This window comes from Hyla sarda, chromosome 1, assembly GCF_029499605.1.
Source record: "Hyla sarda isolate aHylSar1 chromosome 1, aHylSar1.hap1, whole genome shotgun sequence".
Lineage (NCBI taxonomy): Eukaryota > Metazoa > Chordata > Amphibia > Anura > Hylidae > Hyla > Hyla sarda.
In genome coordinates this window covers 445,815,175-445,833,978 of record NC_079189.1, presented here as the reverse complement: position 1 = coordinate 445,833,978, position 18,804 = coordinate 445,815,175, and the positions used below count along the sequence as shown (strand labels likewise).

The window sequence follows — 18,804 nt, the reverse complement described above, 5'->3', positions numbered from 1 at the left end:
GAACCAAGCACTTTACATTATATCGCTCCCTGAACTGTGTTATCCTATTACCGGACTTTTCTATATACAGACATTCTAAGGCATTTTGTATAAACAGGTATACGGGCAAATTATATACTTATGCATATGCTATTTTAAGGTGGTTGTTTTACAGTTACATTTTATGCATTTTTTTCTATGCTATTATTTTAATATTTGGTGCAAGGGCCCTGCCCAGATGTGAGGTTTAATTTAGTTAATAAATCTGCCTATTTCATTTTTACTTTTGATTCAGATTCTCCTAACATTATTCTATTACTCAATCTATTACCCATAATATTATATGATAAAAAAAAAATTCTATTTTAAATACATTACTACTTTTTTGTTAGTAATCATTTTTCTTTTTTTTTTCTTTTTGTTTTTCTCTTTTTCTTTTCTCCCTTTTTCTTTCTCTCTTTTTTCTCTCTTTTTTTTTTACTATACTTTGGGGACTGGTCATATATAATAAATTTGATTATATACGTACTCTCCATATAACTAGGTCTTTTGGGATCTAGACCAATCCAGTTAACCTCAAGATAGCATACTTGAATGAGCTACACGTACCCTCCTTGTTTCAACTTGACAAAAGTCACGGATCATCAATATAACTATGATGTTAAGTAAGGTAACATTATGCAGTAATGATAAATTTGTAACAGGGCACCCAAACTTTATATTTACATAGTTCATAAGGTTGAAAAAAGACCAGAGTCCATCAAGCTCAACCTATTACTCTAATGAGTCAATACTGAGTTGAGGAAGGAAAAAAAACCCTCATACTAGAGGTAAAAATTCCATCCCGACTCCAAATATGGCAGTCAGAATAAATCCATGGATCAGCCTTCTGTCCCTATAGATCTAGAATCCATAACCTGTAATGTTATTATTCTCCAAAAATGCATCCAGACCCCATTTAAATTCTTTTACCGAGTTAACCATGACCACCTCCTCAGGCAGGGAATTCCATAGGCTCACTGCTCTTACAGTAAAGAATCCCCGTCTGTGCTGGTGTAGAAACCTTCTTTCCTCTAGACGTAGAGGATGCCCCCTTGTTACAAATACAGTCCTGGGTATAAATACATCATGCGAAAGATCTCTGTACAGTCCCCTGATATATTTATACATAGTTATTTGTTCGCCTCTAAGCCTTCTTTTTTCTAAACTAAATAACCCTAATTCTGATAATCTTTCTGGGTATTGTAGTCCTCCCATTCCCCGTATTACCCTGGTTTCCCGTCTTTGAATCCTCTCCAACTCCACTATATCTTTCTTGTACACTGGTGCCCAGTACTGTAAACAGTATTCCATGTGTGGTCTGACTAGTGATTTGTACAGCAGTAGAATTATTTCCTTGTTGTGGGCATCTATGCCCCTATTAATGCACCCCATGATTTTATTTGCCTTGGCAGCAGCTGCTCGACACTGGTCACTACAGCTAAATTTACTAAGACTCCCAAGTCCTTTTCCACATCAGTCGTCCCAAGTGCTCTCCCATTTAAAACATAATCCCAGCCTGGATTTTATTCCCCATGTGCATTACCTTACATTTATCAGTGTTGAACCTCATCTGCCATTTCCCAGCCCAGACCTCCAACCTATCCAGATCCATTTGTAACAGTGCACTGTCCTCTATTGTGTTTACCGTTTTACAGAGTTTAGTATCAACTGCAAAGATTGCTACTTTACTCTTCAATCCCTCTACAAGGTCAATGACTATATTAAATAGAATAGGGCCCAAGACTGACCCCTGTGGTACCCCACTTGTAACAGTCACCCAATCAGAATAAGCACCATTTATAACCACCCTCTATTTCCTGAGCCAGTTACTTACCCACTTACACACATTCTCCCCCAGCCCAATCCTTCTCATTTTATGCACCAACCTTTTATGTGGCACCGTATCAAATGCTTTGGAAAAATCCAGATATACAACATCCAGCGATTCCCCCTGATCCAGTCTGGAGCTCACCTCCTCATAAAAGCCGATCAGGTTAGTTTGACAGGACTGATCCCTCATAAAGCCATGCTGATATGGGGTCATACATTTATTTTTATCAACATACTCCAAAATAGCATCCATTAGAAAACCCTCAAACAATTTACTTTATATTTATATATAACAATATATTTATAGTGCTGGTAACATTATGTTAGAGTAACTATTGGGCCACCTAAGACAACAGTTCCCACAGTGATGTCACAATAGAAAGATAATAAACAGTAATCTCTATGTACAGATTATTGATTTGATTGTTGTGATACAGACATGTTGCTGAATATTGGTGCTTTTTACTATGTTTGTTTCATTGTTTTAAAATATAGTGGATTTACTCCTTGTCTAGTATTGCTGTGTGAGCTTTTGTTCTAAGTTTTCCTTAGCTCTGTAAAGAACCACACTTCCACGTGCCAACTTGACTGCTATACTTTCTATTATATTTCTTGTATTACTATATGACAGATTATGTCCTGTACCGCATACAGTTGTTTGCATCTGTGTTTTTATACTTATGCATTTCAATAAAATAAGAGATGTCACAGTACATGAGCATTAACCAAAGTGAAGCATAAGCAAAGCGATAGTACGATAATAGTCACAGTGATGTTACAGTGAAGGGCGGATGTGCACAGTGATTATGGCCACACATGTATCACATTGAAGAAGTAATACACAAACTGATGTCACAAAACAGGTATAAAAAACATAGACATGTCATGGTAGATGTGTATATATATATATATATATATATATATATATATATATATATATTAAGCATTGTGGAGTTATAGAAATGTGGTGAGCCGTGAGGTGTGAGGTGAGGTGTAAGGGGCAGATGCTGTTGCCCAGAGGTAGATTGTATTAACCCCTTCGTGTCCTTGACACCAGGGCGTGATTTAACCTTAATCACCCGAAGATAGCACCGCTAGTCCTAGGTTAGGCAGGGGCAAATAATAGTCCAAGGCCAGGTTAAGGTTAACGGTAGCTTTTACTGAGGTAGACAGACGGTACAGTCTATACAGTTTGGCCAGGATCCCAGAGAGATGACCAGTAACATGGGGGACCTCACAGCTTGCTGGGACTTGCAGGGACTTTACAGACTATAGGGGCAGGCCACGCTAACTACAATTGACTTGACTTGACTGAAGATGTGTCACACACTGCGCTCCGGCCGCAAGCACCGGCCATGAATGCATGGTCCCTGAATCCCCAACTGCCGGCGGGGATGGGATTCGCATCGCGGGACGCATGCGAATCCCAGCCCATCACTCACCATACTCCGCTGCCGCCTCCTCCTCTGTGTCTCAGCCCCAACGTGCGTGTCCCCGTCTCCTAGGGCGTGCGCACGCCGGAGCTCTGAAATTTAAAGGGCCAGTACGCCCATAATTAGTTGTTGCACCTGACACTACATTTTAAGTCCCTGCACCTCCCACACTTCCCTGCTGGATATTCAGTGCCCCTAGCCTGAGATTAAGTGACCCTTATAGCCTGTTAGCCTTACCCGTGACTATGCTACTGCCTTATCTTTCGGTACCTCGCCTAGCCCAGCTACCTGGGTGGTTGAGCCGTGTGAGCCTGGGCGTCGCCTGCCGCAGCAAGCCCATTCTGCCTTGCAGCAGGCTCTGGTGAAGACCAGCAGCACCTTAGACTCTGCTCCCGATACGGTCCGAGTCATCAGCCACACAGGTTAGAGGATCCACATACAGCTCCGTTATAAGATGATAACAGATGATAACGACGACTTGACTTACTGACTTGTGGATGCAATTTAGGTTGAGGCCTCCAGATGGGCTGGACACTGACTTTGAGACATCTGGGCTGGACTGTACCTCAGCAGGAATAAGAATCACAAGAGAAAGATTGAAGCTCCTCCCTACCTTTTAAAGGGGGCTGTGCAAGGAGCCCATAGGCTACCTGCAGGTCATCTGGTGCTCTCTGGGTAACAAACATATGACTTAAAACATGTGACAAACATTATCATGTGACTAACAATCATGTCACCAACGTCAAAGGTCGTTTACACTTAATATACTACTTATTCACATTATGGGGGAACACTCCAGGAGAGCTTTAAGGACCTACAGGGACTCAACCTGACAGGACTGTCGGAGCATATCCTGTACTGGGACACCACAAACCCCCCTACCTGAGTAAAGTCACCCTCGATGTCCATCCTGGAAGGCTTGAGGAGCCCAACGGCTTGGGGTCCCATGCACTCCTGGGGCATTTCAATTAACGTCTATATCCAGGCTGTTTTTGACAAAAACTGATAATACTAGAGAGTCTCTGTATCAATGTCCATGCATGCTCTGACAAATTGTATAACTGAATAACCATAGGATTACTGGAGAATAAGGACTATGTATAGCAATGACACCACACCTATGACTATAGTATAAACATGACATTATTAACCTTTTAGTTGACTACAAATAGGACTATGACTATTCATATTATGACATTTGACTATGACTATGCATATTATGACATTTGACTATGCATATAACAATACTTTATACATATGACTAAAGACACAACACTGGCGGATTGGGTTGCCAAAGGATTTCTGCCCAATGCCTTGGTTACTGGGGTCCTTTGGCGTTACACACTTCTCCCTAGAACACTAGTTATATAGACATTTATTAGATAACATTAGACACTTGTTACCTTATACTTTTTTAGGTACGTGCTTTGTGAGTACAGGAATACCTTCTTGCCAGCAAAGCACGTGGACACAAGAAATTACATTAGACATATGCAACATAGGACACTCAAAAACATTTGAATGGACTGTGATGTAGTGAGTGCTACAGCCCTAATGTACATCGAAATGTGTACATGACTTTATGTGTACTTCTGGACTATCTGTATTAACCTTTGACTGTACATGATGTTAGTCCTTGTATCTTGCGGGTAACTGACCCTGGGTAGCCCATTGGGATCTACACAGCACCACCTCTTGTGAATCAGGAACACTTCCTTCTTCGGGAGCTCTTGGCACGACTGAAGTGATAGAAACCTCTTGGAGATCCATTTCCAGAGTTGGAGCTGGTTCTGGACTCTCTGAACTTGGACTGGCTGGCAAGGATACAGGAGATATGGAGACCGGAATGTAAACTGTTGCCAAAGGTGATAGACTGGAGTCAGTGGGGTGACTAGAGTTGGTTGCATCGGCCCTTAAGATGGCATGATGCCGAAGATTGCAGGTTGACTGGGAGAGAACATGAGGACATCCATGGATGGATGGATCCCCTCTCCAGGCACTTAGGCAGGTCTGACAGCCTATGGAGGAGGTACAGTAGGTTCAGGCATGTCTTCCTTGCAACACAACTTTATCCGGTTATGGTGGACCACTCGTGGCTCGTACCCTGGTTTGAAGTCCAAAGTCTGATCATTTGGCAGCTGCCCGTGTCGACCCATCATCAAATGGAATGGGGTGTATCCAGTAGAACAGTGGACTGTATTATTATAAATTTACAGAAGTTCGGGCAATAGCCTAGGCCACTGTTCATTCTTTGACACAGATGCTGCTCGCAGCATGTGAATAAAAACTTGATTCATGCGCTCACAGAGCCCATTCCCTTGAGGGTGGTAAGCAGTAGTCCGGAGTTTCTTGCTGGCATGGAACTGACATAGCTCCTGGAAGAGTTGGGCCTCGAAGACCGTTCCTTGGTCTGTTAGGACAGACTTCGGACACCCAAGGATTTGTACCCAATGAGTGTAGAACATCTGAGCCGTGGTTTTGGCTGTGAGGTCATTTACGGGCACTACGACAACCCAATTGGAGTAGTGGTCCTCCATGGTGAGAGCATAAGTTTACCCGAACCGAGTAGGAGGCAACTTGACATGGTATAGTTCGACCAACTAGTTAGGCCTTTCACTCTGGATGGAATGGTGGGGTGCTCTTGAATCTTTGCACCTATTCTTGCTGATGGTGCAGACGGCACACCCGCTGCACCATTCCTTTATGTCACTCCGCATCCCAATCCAGTAGAACCTTTGTCTGACAGTAGACTCAGTCTTGTGGACCCCAAAGTGTCCCGATCATGATTTGCGTTGAGGACCATTGCCGAGTCTCTTCGGGGAACCAGAATCAGATAAATTCGATCACCAGAAACCGCATCCAAAGAGTTTCGGTTCAACAATCCTTTGTGCACAAACAGTCGTTTCCTCTGTCGCCACAGATGTTTCAACACGTAGTCACACTGGGCCCGGCGTAGACAGGTTGGTACCTTTTTCATCAGAAGTTAGTCCAACAGATCTCTCATGACTCGACTTTCATCTTGTACAGTCTTCCAGGTGTATAGGTCTTCCTATAACTTCTCGGACCTGGATTCACCCTCTTCAAGGGTGATCACAGTATTCTGACTCACAAATTTCTAATAAAACAGGGGCATCTCCACATCTTACCACTTGTCTTCGACAGGTGGTTCTTTGCCGGGGGTCATTCGAGACAGTACATCGGCGTTGACATTGGACTTGCCGCTTCTGTACTTGATGGTGAAGTTGTAGTTGGCCAATCTTGAGGCCCAACGTTGTTCGATGGAACCCAGTTTGGCAGTATTCAGATGGGCCAATGGGTTATTATGCGTGTAGACAGTGAATGGCGTGGCAGCCAAGTATTCTTTACATTTTTCAGTTACGCCCATATGAGGGCGAGGAGTTCCAGCTTGAAGGACCTGTAGTTGGCATCGTTCTTTGGCCATCCGCTGTTGGGCCACCTTGTGTTCTGTTAAGATGTCCTTTGATTCTAGAAGATACAGCTAGGCGACTGGAGTGTATTTAGGTAAGACTGTAGCCACATCGGACAGATTGACTAACCGGACTGGAACTCTCCCATTGGTAACTGTGACAAGGCTTCTGGCAGCGCGGACTAGGGGATGATCTTCCAACTGCAGAGGCTCTAGCAGGGCTTGATAGTCCTTGTTTCTTACGCCAGGACGTGCACGGCACCAAATTATTGTCTCTGTGTTGTGTTGTAAGGTCACCAACCTGATGTCTTGAATTCTCACTCTGCAAACTTCACCTTGCTGGTTGGCTGTGCAGCCTGCTGGCCTGAAGGGGACATGTAGGGGAGAGAGGCATCCAAAGAATATACGACTTCAGCAAAACAGTGTTTCATGATATTCATCCCCAATATAAACTCTGCAGACCCCTTATCAGACACATCAGTTACAATCACTCCCTGCCCTCTGAGTACATGTTTCCCCAACTAGATGGTGGGCTCCCAATATCCATGTCTGGGTATTGGTTTCGCGTTACCTGCCACTACCCTAAAATTAACATAGTCAGCTTCACATAACAAATAAGCATTCCAGTACTTATAAAAAAAAAACATCTTTGGATATAGTAAACACTTGTGACCCTGTATCTATCATCGCCTCCAATTGTACACCTTCTACAATGACCTTTGCATAGGGGCAGGGGGCGACATAAAGTGAGAGTCCCGACTTTCTGGGTTCGGAACTGGTGCCTGTTTTCCTTAGGGTCAGTCCGCGACCTCAGGGGAAATACTTTTAAATCCCAACATTGTACTTTCCAATGTCCAGATTTATTGCAATAGGTACAAAAGGGTCTCTGAGTCCCCGGGGTCCTATTAAGCCGAGGATTGCGGGGGTCAACAGGACAGGGAGCAGAAAGAGAGATGGGTTTCCTATGTAGGAGGGGTTCCCGGTCAGGTGGAGTGGCCTGACTGGCAAGCACCGTCACAGCCTGAGTCAATTGTTCAATGTCCTTCTTAACACTCTGAAATTCTGAGGCTGTTGCGACTGGTAGGGTAGTGGACACTGGGGCGGGAGCCAGTGGTGGTGGCAAGGGTCCGACTACCGCCCCTAGTGGCTCTGGGACAGGGGCACAATTTTCACATGTGGCCCGCCGAGTACATTTATCCGGCCCAGCAGGTGTTTTTGCCGCCGCTGCCTAAGGACATTCCTGTGTCCCGAAAGATGTTTTCGGGACACAGGGATGCCCCTGTTAACTCTCTGCAGCCCAGCGTTTACTTTAAAAACGCAAGGACTGCCAGGAGCGCGGAGGAGCGGAGCAGCGAGCAGAACGTGCGCTGGCCAGCTTGCTAAGTGTTACCAGCGGCACGTCAGCTTCGATGCTCCGACCACCGCTCCTCCAGTACCGGGACCTACTGCTATGGCAGGACCGGAGGATCAGTGGTCGGAGCACTGAAGTGGGACAGTACACAGGCATACAGCCTCCAGCCATACACTGTATGGCTGAAGGCTGTATGTCTGTGGGGGAACATGCTGCCAGCCTAATGTGGGGGGAACTATACTGCCAACTAAATGTGGGGTAACTATACTGCCACCCTAATGTGGGGGAACTACAACCTAATGTGGGGGGGAACTATACTGCCAACTAAATGTGGGGGAACTATACTGCCAACCTAATGTAGGGGGGAACTACAACCTAATATGGGGGGAACTATACTGCCAACCTTATGTGGGGGAACTATACTGCCAGCCTAATGTGGGGGAACTAAAACCTAATGTGGGGGGAACTATACGGCCAGCCTGATGTGGGGGAACTATACTGCCAACTAAATGTGGGGGAACTATACTGCCAACTAAATGTGGGGGAACTACAACCTAATGTGGGAGGAACTATACTGCCAACCTAATGTGGGGGAACTACAACCTAATGTGGGGGGAACTATACTGCCAACCTAATGTGGGGGAACTATACTGCCAGCCTAATGTGGGGGAACTATACTAACAAATAAATGTGGGGGAACTATACTGACAAATAAATGTGGGGGAACTACAACCTAATGTCGGTGGAACTATACTGCCAGCCCAATGTGGGGGAACTATACTGCCAACTAAATGTGGGGGAACTATACTGCCAACCTAATGTGGGGGAACTACAACCTAATGTGGGGGAACTAAACTGCCAACCTAATGTGGGACTATAAACAAAAGGAAAAGCGCTCCTAGTGTGACAACGTAACATGTACGGTGTGAAATTCAAAAGCAATAATGCTCACCGAGGAGAGTTGTACTGCGACCAAGTACAACTATGTTGTAAGCGTGTAATAAACCCTCAACGGGCAAAGCTCGGCAGCCGCTCCTGGCAACACAAGTGAAGCACTCAAAAGGATCCCTCCAAGGAACAGTACAGGATAGAGCCGGCGCACAAAACTCCAAAGGTAAAAACTGTTTTATTTACCCGGCATGCAACGCGTTTCGCTGGATGACCAGCTTCATCAGGCAACTGATGAAGCTGGTCATCCAGCGAAACGCGTTGCATGCCGGGTAAATAAAACAGTTTTTTCCTTTGGAGTTTTGTGCGCCGACTCTATCCTGTGCGGTTCCTTGGAGGGATCCTTTTGAGAACCTAATGTGGGGGCACTATACTTCCAACTTAATGGGTGGGACTACAACCTAATGTGGGGGAACATACTTCCAGCCTAATGTGGGAGGAACTATACTGCCAACTAAATGTGGGAGAACTATACTGACAGCCTAATGTGGAGGAACTATAACCTAATGTGGGGGGAACTATACTGCCAACCTAATGTGGGGGAACTATACTGCCAACCTAATGTGGGGGAACTACAACCTAATGTGGGGGAACTATACTGACAACCCTAATGTGGGGGGAACTATGCTGCCTACCTTATGTGGGGGGAACTGTGCTGCATACTTAAAGGGGTAGTCCACTAATAATATATATATATATATCTATATATATATATATATATATATATATATATATATATATATATATTAAGTGTGCATAGGAATTGGTTCATAGTTTTTTTTTTATTTTAACTATAGTCTGGCCCTCCAACGGTCTGAGGGACAGTGAACTGGCCCCCTGTTTAAAAAGTTTGAGGACCCCTGATTTATGCAGAGTCTGCACTGCAGTGTGTGCTTGGCTGCATATCACAGAGCCAGACACAGCCGCCAGAACCTTCAATATGGCTGCGCCCAGGGAACTTCCGGTTTGGTGAAGTCTTCCCCCGTGCAACACAGAACGGATCTTTAGTTCCTCCTCGCACACCGAAGAGGCACCACCGCTGGGGACTGACGAGGCGGAGCTGTGGCTGCTCACCTGCGCTGGAAACACTAGGCTAGGTTTAACCCTTTCAGGCACTGACTTTGCAAACTCTGCAACAGCAATTAACAGTCTTTTCTTCACCTCCACCTCTATTTCACCTGCGCTTGCCAGTAACACTCTGCAATTAGAAGAGTGCCGTACACTTTTCTGGCGCAAACATTTATGCATCGGCATGCAATTTTTCTCGGACACAGTTCAGACTAGAGGGGAGGACTTGTGGCTTTGTGGCATATGGCACACACCCGAATCCTGTTGGTGACACCAAAGTTTAGATGTGGTGAGCTGCGGGGTTTGAGGTGAGGTGTAAGGGGCAGCTGGTGTTGCCCAGGGGTAGATGGTATTAACCCCTTCGTGTTCGTGATGCCAGGGCGTGATTTAACCATAATCACCCGAAGGTAGCACCGCTAGTCCTAGGTTAGGTAGGGGCAAATAATAGTCCAAGGCCAGGTTAAGGTTGACGGTAGCTTTTACTGAGGTAGACAGATGGTACAGTCTATATAGTGTGGCCAGGATCCCAGAGAGTTGACCGGTAACACGGGGGACCTCGCAGCTTGCTGGAACTTGCATTGACTTGACAGACTATAGGTGCAGGCCACGCTGACTACAATTGACTTGACTTGACTGAAGATGATGACAGATGATAAAGACGACTTGACTTACTGACTTGTAGATACAATTTAGTTCGAGGCCTCCAGATGTGATGGACACTGACCCTGAGACGTCTGGCCTGGACTGAACCTCAGCAGAAAAAAGAATCACAAGAGAAAGATTGCAGCTCCTCCCTACCTTATATAGGGGGCTGTGCAAGGAGCCCATAGGCTACCTGCGGGTTACCTGGTGCTCTCTGGGTAACAAACATATGACTTAAAACATGTGACAAACATTATCATGTGACTAACATTCATGTGACTAACATCAAAGGTCCTTTACACTAAATATACAACCTATTCACATTATGGGGGAACACTGCAGGAAAGCCCTGAGGACGTACATGGACTCAACCTGACAGGACTGTAGGAGCATATCCCAGACTGGGACACCAGAGAAAACAGTTTTTGTACACCATAGAAATCATTCTCACTGTGATGTCACTAAACAAGGATAATAATCTTAGTTAGGTCATAGTTAAAGTCAGGACAAACAATAAATAAACTTATCGAGAGCCATTTCTTATATTTTTAGCCTCCCGTCTGTGCAACTCTGAGACATGTGACCTACACAGTGGGGGACATGTTCAATAACTTGTTTATTAAGTGCAGTTTTATTGGTGCCACAAACAGTGCTATTTGTGCCAGATTTTCAAAAGTGGTGCCTGAAGTTCTGAAAATCTGGCGCACATTTGTCCCACGTACAAAACCTGTGTTAATCCGAGGCAGCGGAGGAGGGTAAATGATCTAGGATATGGAGGTCCAGAACAGCCCCACTATCTGACTGGCAGCATCATTGTCACAGTTTCAGATACTGCAATTGACTTTGATTGTGACAGTAAGTGGCATGAAATGTTATTATCTCCCCCAAAGTCTGCTGTGTGGAATGGAGGTGACATTATTAATTTCTATGAGAGTGACAATAAGTGTCTCATAGGTATGAATAGAGATAGTGATTCCAAGTGTGAGACAAGAGTTACGCATGCACGCTGGAGTCGCTGTCATTGCTTTTAGCAGGATTCTATGCAGTTTCAGGCTATATCCTAGTTAGTTCTCTTGTTTATCTGCACATGGAGTGCGCATGCTGCAACTTGTAGTTACCTTGAGTCACAGCTGGTACTATAGGATATCCTGTATTTTATATATATATATAGATGCATGTAGGCTGCTTTTATATACCATAATATAATATTACAACGTCATATGATATAGCCTGAAATTCATGTCTCGCACTTTACTGCCATCTCACGGTAAACACCGGTACACTCAGCAGGTGCTATGGGATTCAGAGAGTCTCAGCATGGTCAGGTAGTCACAGAGCAAGATAGAATGGAGGCCGATAATATAAGAATAAAACACTTAGTGTGTATTATAACATTTATTTTTTATTGTTTCTTCTGGCTCAATTATAAATGCGGGGTAGTGGTGCTTCCTCAATGACTAAGGACCCAGTAACAGAGATAATAAAGCATCACAGCACAATAATAAAGCACAAATGTCACAGCACAGAAGTAATGAACACAATGATTTTACAATATATGAATAATTCATGCAGGGTTGTCATAACTAGTGTTGCTCGCGAATATTCGCAATTCGAATATTATTCGCGAATATCGCATATTCGCGAATTCGCGAATTTCGCGAATATAGCGCTATATATTCGTAATTACGAATATTCGTTTTTTTTTTGTTTTTTTCTTCACAATACACATCACAGTGATCATCCCTCTCTGCTTCCAGCTTGTGTGGTGTAAAGAAGGCTCTAATACTACTGTGTGAGACTGGCGCGTGAAAATTTGCATATGCTAGTTTTCGCATATGCGAATTTTCGCGTATGCTAGTTTCGCATATGCTAATTTTCGCATATGTAAATTTTCGCATACGCGAATTTCCGCGTATGCGAAAATAAAACGGGAATATAACGAATATGCGAATATTCGCGAATATATGACGAATATTCGTCCATATATTCGCGAATATTCGCGAATTCGAATATGGCCTATGCCGCTCAACACTAGTCATAACACAGCGGTTGTAAACAAAGTGATAAAGCTAAATGATAAGGCACAGTTATGTCACACTACAGGGATAATAAACAGTTATATACCAAGTATAGAAACAGCTATTTTTTTGTGGTTATTGGGCTTTTAGGTCCAAGAGTCAGGTCTGAATGCAACTCTAAATCACCTATAGTTATACCTTTGAGAATAGCAGAAATGAGTTGGTGCTTGGTTCTTTTTTCAGTTTCTAATTGTTGAAATTTTTTCCTCCTTTAGTATTTTTTGTGCAGTTTTGTCTTACAAACCAATGTCGTTAGAGCTCTTTTACCATGAAATTCCGCTTAAGGCATTGTTTTCAATGGGATTCTATTACACCCTTCACACTGCAAAATTTCTGTGGTGAAAAATTCCACAGTGGAAATTCAAGACCAGGACCTTCCAAAAGAACGAACATGTTCATTCCTTTGGCAGAATTCCACCCGGACAGTATTGCCGTCTATGGAGTCTCCTACCACCAATGTATTTTGTTGGCGCCAGCTGCAGACGGAATCTCTGCTTGGAATATTTCCAGGCAGAGATTCAGCAATGTGGACAAGCCCTTAACCCCTTAAGGATGCAGGGTTTTTCCATTTTTGCATTTTCATTTTTTTATCATCACCTTCTAAAAATCATAACAACTTTCAATTTTGCCCCTAAAATTCCATATTATGGCTTTTTTTTGTGCCACCAATTCTACTTTGATGTGACATTAGTCATTTTACCAAAATATCCACGGAAAAGCGGAAATTTTTTTATTGTGCGACAAAATCGAAGAAAAACGCCATTTTGTAAATTTTGGGGGCTTCTGTTTCTACACAGTGCATTTTTCGGTAACAATTACATCTTATCTTTATTCAGTAGGTCCATACGGTTAAAATGATACCCTACTTATATAGGTTTGATTTTGTATTACTTAAACCCTTAAGGACACATGACGTACTGGAACGTCATGTGTCCGCTCCCGATCAATAACGCAGGGCCACGACGTAGCCCAGCATCATAGCAGGTCGGGCCCGGCCTCTAACAACGGCCGGGACCCGTGGCTAATAGCGCGCGGCATTGATCGCGGTGCCGCACTATTAACCCTTTAGTGAAAGTGAAACCATGCCTGGTTGGCTCAGGGAGCTGTTCGGGATAGCCGCAGTGAAAACGCGGCATCCCGAACAGCTTACAGGACAGCTGGAGGGTCCCTACCTGCCTCCTCGCTGTCCGATCGCCGAATGACTGCTCAGTGTCTGAGATCCAGGCATGAGCAGTCAAGCGGCAGAATCATCGATCACTGGTTTCCTATGAGAAACCAGTGATCAATGTAAAAGATCAGTGTGTGCAGTGTTATAGGTCCCTATGGGAGCTATAACACTGGAAAAAAAAAGTGGAAAAAAAAAGTGAATAAAGATCATTTAACCCCTCCCCTATTAAAAGTTTGAATCACCCCCCTTTTCCCATAAAAAAACACAGTGTAAATAAAAATAAAAAACATATATGGTATCACTGCGTGCGGAAATGTCCGAATTATAAAAATATATTGTTAATTAAACCGCACGGTCAATGGCGTATGCGCCAAAAAATTCCAAAGTCCAAAATAGTGCATTTTTGGTCACTTTTTATATCATGAAAAAATGAATAAAAAGCGATCAATAAGTCCTATAAATGCAAAAATGGTACCGTTAAAAACTTCAGATCACGCCATCACTTCATGAGCCCTCATACCGCCCCATACGCGGAAAAATAAAAAAGTTATAGGGGTCAGAAGATGACAATTTTAAACATATTAATTTTCCTGCATGAAGTTATGATTTTTTCCAGAAGTACGACAATATCCAACCTATATAAGTAGGGTATCATTTTAATCGTATGGACCTACAGAATAAATATAAGGTGTAATTTTTACCGAAAAATGTACTGTGCAGAAACGGAAGCCCCCAAAAGTTACAAAACTGCAGGTTTTTTTTCAATTTTGTCTCACAATGATTTTTTTTTCCGTTTCACCATCGATTTTTGGGCAAAATGACTGACTTCATTACAAAGTAGAATTGGTGGCGCAAAAAATAAGCAATCATTTGGATTTTTAGGTGATTTTTTTAAACTCAAGGAGCAAAAAAACGAAAATGCAAAAACGGGAAAAAACCCGGTCCTTAAGGGGTTAAATAAAATCATAACTACATGCAGGAAAATGTATACTTTTAAAATTGTCATCTTCTGGCCCCTATAACTTTTTTATTTTTACACGTACGGGCTGGTATGAGGGCTCATTCTTTGCGGCCTGATCTGAAGTTTTTAACGGTACCATATTTATATTGAATGTACTTTTTGATCGCTTTTTATTCATTTTTTCATTATATAAAAAGTGACCAAAAATACGCTACTTTGGAATTTTTTTTGCGCATACACCATTGACCGTGTGGTTTAATTAACAATATATTTTTATAGTTCGGACATTTCCACATGCGAAGATACCACATATGTTTATTTTTATTTACACAGTTTTTTTTTTTTTTATGGGAAAAGGGGGGTGATTCTTACTTTTATTAGGGAAGGGGTTAAATGATCTTTATTAACTTTTTTTTCACACTTTTATTTTTGCAGTGTTATAGCTCCCCTTGTGGCTATTACACTGAACATACCGAGCTCATACACAGATCATTGCCGTGCATTGACATGGCAAAGATCAGTGTTATCTGCCGTCCGTCGATTGCTCAATCCTGGATTTCAGGCTTGGAGCAATCGCCGATCGGATGCGACGGAGGCAGGTAAGAGGACCTCCGCTCGCTTTCTAGCTGATCGGGACATTGCGATTTCACCGTGATGGTCCCGATCAGCCTGACTGAGCTGCCGGGAAGCTTTTACTTTAATTTTAGATGCAGCAATCAACGCCGCGTCTAAAGGGTTAATAGCACGCGGCACAACAATCGGTGCCACACACTATTAGCCCAGGGTCCCGGCTGTCATTAGCCGGCGGAACCGACCCGGTATGACCCCGCATTATATACCTGCGTCTTTAAGAGGTTAAAGGGAATGCGCCAAAAAATTTTAAACATTTTTAATATTCACTGACATATCAAACAGCTTCCCTCCATGTCATCGCATATGAGATCTGTAACATATTTGTAAATCACTTCATCTACCAAAAACAACTTATTGTCACAGTGTCAGAACCTGTAGGTTTTTATGACGTTTTTTCTGAGGAGGCCTCCTCAGCTTTGTCCCCACACCAAGATATTATGACTGTGCTATTGAACTTGTACCTGATGCCAAGTATCCTAAGGGGCGAATTTATAATTTGTCTGGTCCTGAAAGGGAAGCTATGAAGGATTATAGTCAGTCAAGTTTGAAAAAGGGTCATATTCGTCATTCCGTTTCTCCCATGGGAGCAGGGTTCTTCTTTGTAGCAAAGAAGGACGGAGGGGTTAGGCCTTGTATTGATTATCGGGGTCTGAACAAGATCAGTCAAAAATCAATATCCATTGCCTTTAATTCCAGACTTGTTTAATCAATTACAGGGGGCATGTTGGTTCACTAAACTGAACTTTCGAGGGGCTTATAACTTGATCAGAATAAAAGAGGGAAAAAACAAAAGGGCAACAACCGAAAAACCCTCAGTCCTTAAGGGGTTAAAGGCACTACAGAGGTTTTTGGGCTTTGCGAACTTCTATAGAAAATTTATAAAGAATTTTTCTATTGTTGGAAAACCATTGACTGATATGACTCGTAAAGGGACAGATCTGGTTAACTGGTCTCAGGAGGCGGAAGCCGCTTTTGAACATCTTAAGGGATGCTTCATTTCTGCTCCAATTTTAGTTCAACCAGATCAGACCAAGCCCTTTATTGTTGAAGTAGACACTTCTGAAGTTGGTGCTGGAGCAGTTTTGTCACAGGAAACTGCTTCTTTGACTAAGTTTCGTCCTTGTGCCTTCCTTTCTCGTAAAATTTCTGCAGCTGAACAAAACTATGATGTTGGAAACGAGAACTTTTGGCAATCAAGTGGGCTTTTGAGGAATGGAGACATTTTCTTGAAGGGGCAGTTCATCGGGTCACTGTAATCACTGACCATAAAAATGTAACCTTCCTAGAATCTGCCAAACGTCTCAATCCTTTTCAAGCCCGGTGGGCCTTGTTCTTTACTCGATTTGATTTTGTTATTACTTACCGACTGGGTGCTAAGAATGTCAAGGCTGATACCTTATCTCGAAGTTTCAGTGCTTCTCAGTCTATAGACTCTAATCCAAAGACTATTCTTCCAGAAGGTGTGGTTATTTCTGCAGTGTCTGCTGATTTAACTTCTGAGATTTTGAGTAATCAAGGCTTGGTTCCTCCAAAGACTCCTAAAGGCAAGATCTTTGTACCTAGTCAGTTTCGTCTCCGTATAATGGAGGAGACTCATTGTTCCCCATTAGCAGGTCATCCTGGTATCCGGGGTACAAAGAAATTGCTTCAAAGGAAATTTTCGTAGTCAACACTCAACAGGGATGTGGAAGCTTTTGTTGCTTCTTGTGAAGTTTGTGCCCGAGCAAAAACTCCTCGGACACGTCCTGCAGGGGAGTTGTGTCCATTGTCCATTCCTAAAAGGCCCTGGACTCATATTTCTATGGATTTTATGACTGATCTGCCTCAATCTGAGGGAACAACTGTTCTATGGGTGGTGGTGGATAGGTTTAGTAAACAGTGTTATCTCATTCCTTTGAAAAATCTCCGATTCCACGATTCTCATCCGGACAAACCTAAACCCAAATTTAAGGGTCCAGTGGCTCCTTTAAAAGGGGGGTACTGTCAGAACCTATGCGGTTAAAAGGTTCTGACAGGTTCTTTGTTTATTTTGTTGCCGGGTTACACCGAGCTGTCTAGCTGGTCAGCTGACCGCTTGATGAGAGCACCTGTGAGATTCCTATTTAACCTGGCAGTTCCCGGCATCTTTGACTTTTGGCTTTCCTCTCGACTTCTCTCTGGTATTAGCGACTTGGTACTTTGACTTCTCCTGGCTTTGACGCGGTTAGTTGACTCTGGACTATCGTGTGAGTGTGTAGTCGTATTTTGTTAGTCTGTCTGTTATCCCACTGTTCCCGGACCTAGTCAGTGTCATTGTAGTGTATTATTTTGACAATTACGCCCCTCACGTATACTGGAAGGGACTGTCTTCGTGGTTATGGACCTGTCATTTAGGGTATGTAAGTAGGCAGGGATAGGGGAGTGGGAGAGATTAGTGTACACTCCTTCCCAGCCCATACGTGACAAACAGTTCTCCATACACAGTAACTATAATAAAATAAAATGAACTATTTATAGATACATGTTCCCACACAGACTCTGCCTGCTCCATATTGTTTCTATATACAATTCATATACTATGATTAAGTTCTTCTCAGCAAGTTATCAATCTTAAGTCTGACAACAGAGTCTATTTTTCCATTACAAGCAATCCTACCAATCAGATTTATATTGTTATTCTATACATTTGACTCCACTACATAGGAACTCTCTTTATCAACTATATTGTGATGACTTCTCCATATTACAATCACTTGCCTTGCATTGTCTGACCTGTTACGGAGCTACATTGTCACAATGAATGTACCAGTACAATCAGTTCTTCCACACACTGCATTCAATTGTTTCGTTGACTATAGAAATGTACTATTTGCTGCAATCTTTTACTGTAAGCAGCTGGGTTGTCCATACTAACCTGCGGAGGATGCCGATCATTAGGGTGTTTTATCTTTTGACTGTCGAGCTGTTAAGGAGATATGGCCGGAAATAGTAATATGCAAACCAGTATGTCAGGTGCACTGGGGGCGTATATCAGCATTTAGCAGCTACATCACTGGAGGTTTATGCATATTTATTAGGGGTCCTTATTACTGGACCTGCCGGGTGGGCGTACCAGTCTTCTTAGGGGCTATGGAATGCCCCTAATGCACCTAACTTGCTCATTTGCATATTTCTATTTCTGGTTATATGTCCTAAACAGCTCAACTTGGGCGAAAATTAAAACCACCCAATGTTAGAATGGATGACCCAGCTGTCAGATACCTTT

The 18,804-nt window shown here is 43.1% G+C and overlaps 1 protein-coding gene across 2 annotated transcripts in view; it reads left to right on the top strand.

The window, feature by feature from the left end:
- MMP17 (matrix metallopeptidase 17) overlaps positions 1–18,804 on the top strand; it is a 214,868-nt gene that overhangs the window by 182,799 nt on the left and 13,265 nt on the right. The gene's annotated exons all lie outside the window — the stretch shown is intronic.